Below are 10,322 nucleotides of genomic sequence, written 5' to 3'. Positions count from 1 at the left end.
AGAAAATTATTTGATATATCCTCTATGGAAAATCTGAATAAGGATACAACCTTGAAAATTATAGGATGGGTAAAATGGATGAATTGAAATCATGAGGCTTCCATATTGAAAGCTGTGGATCCTTTATTTTATCATTATATGTTATTGTTCAGTTATTTTAATTGTGCCCAGCTCTTTGTAACCCCATTTGGGTTTTTGTAGCAGAGATAATGGAGAGATTTGCTATTTCCTTCAGAGGCAAATAGGATTATATGACTTATCACACTGCTTTTAAGTAACTAAGTTTGAAATTTAAGTCATAAAGATGAGTCATTCTGATTACAATCCTGGTACTCTAGCAATTGTGCAACCTAGCTACCTGACACATTAAATATAATAATTACAAGACCAATAATACAAAGATTATTTCACAGTAAAAGTTGTTTATCCTTTGTTTTTGAGGAAGACCAATGATGTCATTAATGATGTCTTTGCTTGCATGTCATTTGCTTGCTCAAATGAGGTAGAATTGCACAAAATCATCAGCTTTACTCATCTTCAGTCATAGAAGTCCAGTGGTAAGACAAAATCAAGATCATTAGGGTTGTGTGTCAGAGGACCTTGATATCTAGCATTGTAGCAACAGAATGACAAAGCCCTGTTTGCCATCTCAACAACTCAGTAGTTACTCTCAGGTCAACATAAATTAGTGGAGGATGACGGATCTCAAATTATTAGGTATTAACTCCCATTCTCTGGAATTTTTGATCTCTCATAGGACCAAAAATGCCATAGCATTCTTACAGGTGGTACAACTTCTGTGGATGTTGTAAAGGAAAAGGCCAAATCTATCTCCACTGCCACAATAAGGGGAACTAAACTAATTTTTTATCAAATTGTTTACCATCATAACATCTTTAACTAACCTTAATTTAGTCTACTTAATTGACTCTACTTTAAGGCTCCTTGTTTTTATCCTCAATTGTTCCAACTTGATGGATAATCTGATGCTTATAAACCTTTTTGAGGTTACTTGGTTGAGAAAACTTCCCAACAAAAAAAAAGGTGAGAATTTCCAAAGGTTCAATAGATTAAATAGACAAAAATTTTCTGTCTTATTTCCCTTCCTCATTCTAAAAATGGTTAGTATTAGACCCAAATATGTATATAAATTAGAAAGCAGTCTGGAAGAAATTGAGTATAGACAAATACCTTACACTAAAGAGATAAAGAGAGATATTGCAAAATATTTGGAGAATATGGAATATTTTACCTATCCATTTTATGAATATATAAATATATATGAATATATATAAATATATATATATAAATATATATGAATATATCAAGAGATATAGAGCTGTGTTGAGGTGTAGAATGGATAAATTTGATTACTTCAAATTAAAATATTTTTAAACAAATAAAATAAATGTAACTGTGATCAGAAGGAAAGCAGAAAATTGAGGAAAAAAGGTTTTATAGACAGTTTCTCAGATAAAGGTCTGATAAAGTTCTATTAAAAACATATACTTTCCTAAGTTTCTTTTATTGTCTCCTAATTTCTATTAAATATAATTGATCATTCTACATTCAGATATTTACAAATTATCCAAGTTTACTTATACAGTTCACGCATTTCCCTTCATCTATGCAACTCTCTACTTTTAGTATCTTGAATAGTGCTTTGAAACTTTTAAAATGTTATAAAACTTTGTTGACATTAATTTTTGTTATGTCTTCTTCCATTAATATCACTACACCTTCCCCACTTATTATTTACTTTTTGTAGAATTCATTATTTTGAAACAAATTCTACCCCATGTTTTGATTATTTTGGAGGATGGGGCATATGTGGAATCTTACTAAGTTTTCTTTTATGTATCAGAATGGTGGTGAATGTTGAGGCGAAACAAGATCCAAATGCATTAGAGGAGATACCAGCATGTTTGTTATGCTCAAACATCCTTTCATGAAACCCCTGGAGATTCTTTTTAGAAATCTGGAGTTTTATAAAACACAGTTGGAAGACTTCTGGTCTATCCGTATGACCATATTCTTTTCTTTCATTATCAAATTTATAAATAAAAATATTATATAAATTCCTGACTGCTGTACTTTTCTTGAATCATATTATTGAAATTTCCTTATGTCTTTTATCCATAGAAATAATTTGTGTCACAAGAGTGGAAAAAGCTTATTTTAATATTATTAATTTATTGACATTTTTTATTTTTACTTTCCTCAAAAGTATGCAAAATGTCATTTTTCTATATTTTTTCTTTAATTTTACAAATAATTTTACAGAGGATTAATCCAGAATGATAAAACCATTTTTTTCAGAATGATAAAACCAATTCACAATTCTACTCTGTATTAATTAGCATTCTAAGTGTCTTCCCAAAGCCTTTTCAACAAGTTTTCCAATTTGTCTTTGCAATAGTGATTAAAGATGTATATGGTGTTTTTATTTTTATTTCTCTAATAATTAGATGTTTAAAAAGCTTTAGTTGTTTTGGATCAAAATCTATTGGCAATATCCCTATTATTTATAATAGTTTTATCATAATTATTTCTTTACTTATTGCTCAACTTTCTTTTTAGCATTTTTTTTTTCATGACTGAGGTGATTCCTTCATTTTGGGCAAGGCTTTTAAATATGTCTGATTGATCAATTTTAAGTTGGAAAGTGACTTGGTCTTATTTTTTAAAGTCTATAATTTTTTAGAATTTTTAAATAAATATTTCATGCAAATAATTTTCCTGCTCCATATCTTTTCTTTAGGTTTTAATCAGTTTAATTGTATCATAAAGGTTTTAAAGTTTATGAAATTGCATTATCTATCTTTTTTGTTTATTTTGTCATTTCTTCTATTCTTTGCTGGAGTTTCTCTAACTTTGAAAACTCTCATCCTCCAATTTACTGACAGTCTTTTAATGATGGCTTTTAAATAATTGTTTCTTTAAATCAATTAGGACTGTATAAGGTGTAGAATGGTGACATAAGTCTATTTTTTCACCAAAATTCTAACAAGTTTTCTACCAGTTCATGCATTATAAAGAAATAATTTCCTAATTCATTTTTCTTTGTAGATTACTAAACACATTGATGATAATGTCCACTCTCTTTTGTTCCTTTTTTATGCATGTTATTCTTTAACCTATACATTTTTCCTTCTAAGTGAATTTTGTTATTTTACCTCATATTATAGGATGTCTCCTTGATAATATTATTAATATAACAACAAATGTCATGATATTTTGTGGATTATGTTATATTTTGCTTCTTACTGAAGCTATCAATTATCTCAATAAATTATTAAATGCTTTTCTAGTTTTCTGTAAAAACTAGTCTTCATTTACAATTTTTTTGCTTTTTTCCTTTAAAATTATTTTTTTCTTTTGGAAATTAAGTGAATGTTCTCCAATTGGGGAATGGCTTAACAAATTGTAGTATATGTATGTCATGGAACACTATTGTTCTATTAGAAACCAGGAGGGATGGGAATTCAGGGAAGCCTGGAAAGATTTTCATGAACTGATGCTGAGTGAGATGAGCAGAACCAGAAAAAAAACATTTTACACCCTAATAACAACATGGGGGTGATGATCAACCTTGATGGACTTACTTATTCTATCAATGCAACAACCAAGGACAGTTTGGGGCTATCTGCAATGGAGAATGCCATCTGTATCCAGAGAAAGAAGTGTGGAGTTTGAACAAAGACCAAAGACTATTACTTTCAATTTAGAAAAAAAAAACATCTTATTATATAATTTTGCTATCTCTTCTACTTTATTTTTCTTCCTTAAGGATATGATTTATCTCTCATCACATTCAACTGAGAGCAATGCATACCATGGAAGCAATGTAAAGACTAACAGAATGCCTTCTGTGGGGGATGGGGGGAAGGAAGCAAGAATAGGGGAAAAATTGTAAAACCCAAAATAAATAAAATCTTTCTTAAAAAATATCGTTCTTAATTTGTTATACCTACTATTTTAACACTAAGAGTATTTTTGCACAAAACAATTTTGTACACAAGTCATCACATACTTGGTTTTTTCAAAGTGTGTTTATGCTAACATAAAGAGATTTCATATAATATTAACCATTAAGTGTCATAATGAAAGTTCCATCTAGAACTTTTATAATTAAAACTTTTTTTAAAAAAGTACAACAGAGTTCAATACTATATTGAATGGATACGTAATATTTTGTATTTATATATACATATTTCTGTCTATATAGATATAATTTAAATCTATTTATAGATATTTGTATATATGCACAATCTCTTGCTCTCTCTCTCTCTCTATATATATATATGTATATACTTATATTTGAACTTGGTATGTGCATTGTTTGCAAATATTCATTTGCACACACACACACACACACACACACACACACACACACACACACAGACATATGTATATGGAAGGAAAGACAGAGAGCCAGATACAGAATAAAAGAGAGACAGAAACAGTGATCCTCTATAGTGAATAGTGTGATGGAGTATTCAGTTGTATTTTCATTCACCATTCAAAGGTGACCATTTTTTAGTAATTTTAATAATTTAATAATTATAGCAATGTGGTTATATGAAGAAAAGGAACATTTCTTAAGACTTTCTAAGACTCAAAATTAGAAATGATACATTTTCTTTATTTTATTATAGTTAATTTACATCTGCACTATTTGCTTTCAATAATTTCATATGTAACTGCTTATATTCACAAATGTTAATCTTTGATTAATAATGACTAACATTTACTATTGCTTGATCTATCTTTTGCTTGTTTTCTTTTCTTTTCCTTCTTTCTTTAAGATGTATTTTATTTCATTATTACACTGTGACTTCAAATTTAGTTGTGACTTTTAAAAATATAGGCAGCTAGGTAGTACAGTGATGCGTGGAAGCAGGAAGCTTCACCTTCCTGAATTTAAATCTTACCTCAGACATTTACTAGTAGACTGATCTTAAGCAAATCACTTAATTCTGTTTGACATATTTTCCCCATATATAAAATAACTTAGAGAAGTAAATGACACACTATTTCTTTTTCAAGAAAGCCCCAGATGGGATCATAAATAGTTGTAAACAATTAAAAATGTCTGAACCAAATATTTAAAAATACCCTCTTTATTTGCAGATTAAAAAAAAATCTTCTTTTGTCAGTCTTTGTGAATGTACCAGAAGAGTTTGTAACTTTTCTGATAATTGTTGTTAATTTTCTCTACTATGTTTGTGAATTCTTAATTAGTTTGTTTATTACTTTCTTGTTTTCCTGGTCCTCTTTGATCTATTTTTTTTTTTGCTCTGTTATTGTCAACATTTTCCTGATAATTTTTGTGGTCTTCATCCAAACTTTTAATTCTTTTTTTTTCTCTTTGTCTAATTGGATTTAAGGAGCATTTATTCCAGAAGGTTGTTGAGAGGCTTAAATGTTGGAACATTAAATACACTGTTTTACAAACTTTAAAGTGACCTACACATTAGCTATTTGTAAACTTTTTTTTAGGTTGTTTTTTTTTGCAAGGCAATGGGATTAGGTGGCTTGCCCAAGGCCACAAAGCTAGGTAATTAATTGTCTAAGGCTCCAGGGCCAGTGCTCTATCCACTGCACCACCTAGCCACTCCTTTATTATGGATGCTTTAAGAATTACTTAGATTATGGGAAAATGGTAAAGAGCAAGGAAAGAACACAAAACATAGGATAATGAAAAGCATTATGATCCATATTGACACACAAAGTATTAGTAGCAGACTATGGTCAACAGCTCTACTTTAATGTCAGGAAGGAATGGGACCGGGTGTATAGTGGTAGCATCAGAGTGATCCTGATGCATGGAAAGCCCACCCAGACTAGGTCATACCCTATAAAGGTATCATTAAAAACACAAAAGTCCCAGACATGATGGCTTATTATTTTTGAAAGTCATTTCAAACCTCAGATCGGATCCCATTGTCTTGCATTTTACAACATTCAAACCTCAGAATAGAGAACTGCATTTGGCCAACAGTTGACTGTTCTCTGGTGCCACTATGATGGGTGTAATCTAGCTTCCAATCCCAGAATATGAAGTCACTCCTTTTCACTGATCATGAGACCGTAATCCAAGATGAAATGAAGCTGCCTAGATAAACGAATATGGTTTCTTCCTTGAGGAAAAGTACGGAAGGTGGGTAAGTTCCTTCTATATAGGTGATACTCTTTTCTTCCCATCTCATTAGTTCCCCGGAGAAAGTTCCAGCAGAGAATAAATCTTCTTTGAAGATATTAGGTATGTACTCAGAAAAGATAAATCTTTTGAGATCCTAGGCCTAATTTAGCTGCCGAATGAGTTGATTGATGCCTTCACCTCGGTATAGCCAGGTTTGCCCATTTCCTTGAGAAAGCCCACTCTATTCTTGGCAGCATGGCGAGCCACGGACAGTGGGAAAGGACACAGGAACCTCGGACCCTGAGAGAAATGCTCCCCCACTGAGCAGATTTCATGAATGATATCTTCCAGACGAATGATACCAAAATTTCCCTAGATGCTCCTCAGTTAGAGTATTATCTGTTAGGGAGACTTTCTTATTTATTCTGGCTTGTCCTCGTTTCAGAATGAGTTCACGGACAGATTTTAGGTTAGGATATCCCCAAGCTACATAAGACTCTATAATTCGAAGTTTCTTTAAGGAAACTGGGGTCATCTTAACAAAGATACCACTATACATTTTCTTCAGATGAAGTTCCTCTATTGTATTTGTCACCTGTGTACTCACTCCATTAATCCTCTCCATAGGGACCACAAAGGCTAGACCATGTGTATTCTTTAGCACATAGCATCCAGGCTTCAAATCCAGACGTTTGAGCCGAGCTACATCACGGACGATCCGATGGGATTCATGAACAAATGATTCCAGCCGCCTGAATTTGAGCTGACTCCCTTTCTTTTGCTTCCTCTTTTCCAAAAGTGCCTGCTTAGCCTGAATGGCTTTGAGTGCTTGGTAAGCTTTTCCTCTTCTTCAGAAGATTCCCTGGAACCAAAGGAATCTTTTTTTCTGGGTTCAGGCTCCACCATCTTTCCTGCATCCTTTTCTGAGTTTGTGAAGCGGTATGCCCCTCCTCCTTTTAATTCTTTCTATTGTATTTTTCCCCTTCAATCACACCTAAGGTGATTTATAATTGTCTTTGATACTCTTTACCTTTATTTGGGAGTCCAAGATGCATGATTACAAGACCCTTCTTCTCTCCTTTTCCTTTTCTTTAGATTCCTTGCGTTGCTGTAAATAGTTTAAAAAACACAGAATAAAATATGTTTTTGTAATTATACACTTAATGAAAAGTAAAGGGTTTTTTCTTATCTTTTTGTTAGTAATATGGCATTATTTAGTAGGGCAAAGAATGTGATTGCTCAAATAAATAACTTGCACAAGACATCAAATTTATATGTGTCATCTCTAATATATATTATTAAATAACATAATTGACAAACACTATTACTCTATTTCCAAAATGACATAGGATTTTTTTTTTTTAGGTTTTTGCAAGGCAAATGGGGTTAAGTGGCTTGCCCAAGGCCACAAAGCTAGGTAATTATTAAGTATTTGAACCCAGGTACTCCTGACTCCAGGGCCGGTGCTTTATCCACTGCACCACCTAACCCCCGTGATGTAGAATTTTAATTATAGAGACTGTTTAACACCATAGAAAGAGACTTGGAGTCAGAAGACCTGGTTCCAGATCCTGACTGAGCATACTTACTATTTATACAACCTTTGAAAAGGTATTGAGATTTCTTTCAAGCTCTAACTATATGATGATCACATTTTCATACTGGATTCTGATTTTGAATATTCACTTTCTATGCTATAATTTTATAAAGACAATAAACAAATTATGCAATAAGGTAATTTAAAGTAATCTCATTTTTACGTAAGTAAACAGATACTGGAAGATTAATTTTGTTTTTGCTTTTTGTTTGAGGATTTTTTTTAATCTTCCTCAGAAACAGAAATACTTCACATTGGTGTAAAATTATATCTGTTACTAAGAAATTATTTCAGACCAGCCTTAAGAACCTTGTTTTTGAACACATATTAAAAATCAGAAGAACAGAGTTAAAATTAGAAAAAAAAGAATTTATGCCTGGCTCTGATGGATATTAACATTGTGATCATGGGCATATTAGTTAATATATGGAAAATTATTTGATATTACTTAAATCTCTAGATCTGAAAATTATGGTCAGGTGGATGAATTATTTTTCTCATTGTTGTAGGCAGAAATCATGAAAATATGGGATTGGGGAAGAAAATGAGGAATGGAGGGAAGGAGAGAGAGAGAGACAGACTGATACTAGACAGACACACACACACACACACAAAGAGAACTTGAAATATCTTCAACAGTGACTACAAAAATGCATTATCTATTTTTATTTTTAAAAACATACAAATTATACTTTATCCATTTTCCTGATTCTCTTAGCAAGAAACACATAGAATCGTAAGATGATATAGCTAGAAATGATCTTTAATGTTCCCCAGTTTAACCGCTTATTGTTATAGATTAGAAAACAGAAGCTCAGAAACAACACTGTCATCATCAATAAGCAATGCTGTTGTTTATCCTTCCTTCTGTAAGGTGTTGTGTTGACTTGCTCCTGGATAATTTTCACATCTACATATTCAAAAGTTGAGGCAGAGCTGCAGTCTCATTCTCTTATGCAGCATTGTCCAATGACAGAGTCTCCTCCAGTGGCAATACAAAGAGCATAATGACTGACAATGCCCCAAGATGCTGTAGGTGAACATGGATTTTGTAAATTAAGATCTTTCCCATGTCTCAGTTTGTCTCTGATCATGCCTATTCAATGATTAAGCACTAGGTAAGAACTGAGACAAAGATGACCCAAATTGCTTTCACAAAGATATCAATCTGGGGAGGAAAAGACCCTAAGAGTTTTTGGTCAAAATAAAAAATAAGTCCTGTTTCCACACATTATAAGTCATCAAAAATCTATTTTAAAAACAAGAGCCTCAGAAGCTTTGGGGGGTTATTATTTTATTATCCTTTCCTTGAAAGTCAGAGTGATTTGCATTTAAAGGCAGAGTCAACAAGCTCCATTTAAAACAGAATGGACTTTTTTTAATCTGCTTTTTTTTTTCCTAGAACCATAGTTCAAGAAATCATAATGGAAAACTGCACAGTACAAAAAGCAAATTGTAATAAATAAAATTAAATTAAAAAGAAGAAAAATAACAGTATTCCCCAAATTTCCCAATTTAATTTGACCTCTTTTTTTTTCAGATGAGAAAACAGATTCATAGATATCACTGTAATCATTTAAAATATTAAATGCCTGTTGTATGTTAGGTCTTGTGCTTCTACACATACTGTAGCTTCATACTAGTTAAGAAATATATTAGGGAGTAGATGAAAATATTTGCTTCTTACACTTTAATAAACTCATAGAAGTCATCCTTGACTGGTAGATGCAAGAAATGGACTGAAAATGGATTATGACACTTGATAAAAATTGAAATATGGCATTCCAGAAATATATTCCAATTCACTAGGCAAGTTGTCCAAACAATAGTTTCCCCCAGGATAGCAGAAAATCTATATCTAAGGTTATATACTCGTAAAACTATAGCTCAAGAGCACCATGAATATATAGGCAAAATAAGGTCTGTTCTAAGCATAATCCTAAGAGCCTAGAGAATCTTTTATGTTGTTGTTTCCAGGTAGTCTATAACACCTATTAACTATCCATTGTTCAGAATCTTATCTCTATTATTCCCATGGCTTCATAATAACTAGAGAAAGAAAGTGTCAGTAGGTCCAAATCAGTAATTTCAAGTAACAACCTTCACTTAGGAATTTCAAAATGCAGGCAGCAGAAAATAAAGTACTTTCATTTTTTTGTTTGTAATATGAAACGCTTTTTTAGAAAATAGGTATGTGCTAAGACAAATATAAAACCCCTTTTTCACCACCATGGTTTATTTTTACAGTGTTTTATGAGAATATCAATACTAATGCTGTCAAAATTTCATTCAGAATATACAGTATATTTACTTCTTTATCTTTTTTAAAAGATACTTTGTCTATAATAGTTTCCCATCTGTCAAAATAAATAATTCTGAAATTGATACTCAGGGAAATTCTCAGGGAAAATGGAAAATATGTAAATATAATTTCCAGGAATGAAGTAGTACAACTTTGATATCTTCCAAGAAAAATGTGGGAAACAATTGGCAGGTAGATTGTATATAAGTCTCTTAGTCAACATTTATTTTGTTCCCACTAAAGATTTCCTGACCTTAGAGAATCGACTGAATGCAGAA

General features: G+C 31.8%; 1 pseudogene; it reads right to left on the bottom strand.

Moving 5' to 3' along the window:
* Nucleotides 1–6,238: 6,238 nt before the first annotated feature.
* Nucleotides 6,239–7,051, bottom strand: LOC141491802 (ribosomal protein uL30-like; annotated as a pseudogene).
* Between the last annotated feature and the right edge of the window lie 3,271 nt (nt 7,052–10,322).

The sequence above is a fragment of the Macrotis lagotis genome, chromosome 6 (assembly GCF_037893015.1).
Source record: "Macrotis lagotis isolate mMagLag1 chromosome 6, bilby.v1.9.chrom.fasta, whole genome shotgun sequence".
NCBI lineage: Eukaryota > Metazoa > Chordata > Mammalia > Peramelemorphia > Peramelidae > Macrotis > Macrotis lagotis.
The sequence above is the reverse complement of the archived record's forward strand: the minus strand, read 5'-3'. Positions and strand labels throughout refer to the sequence as shown.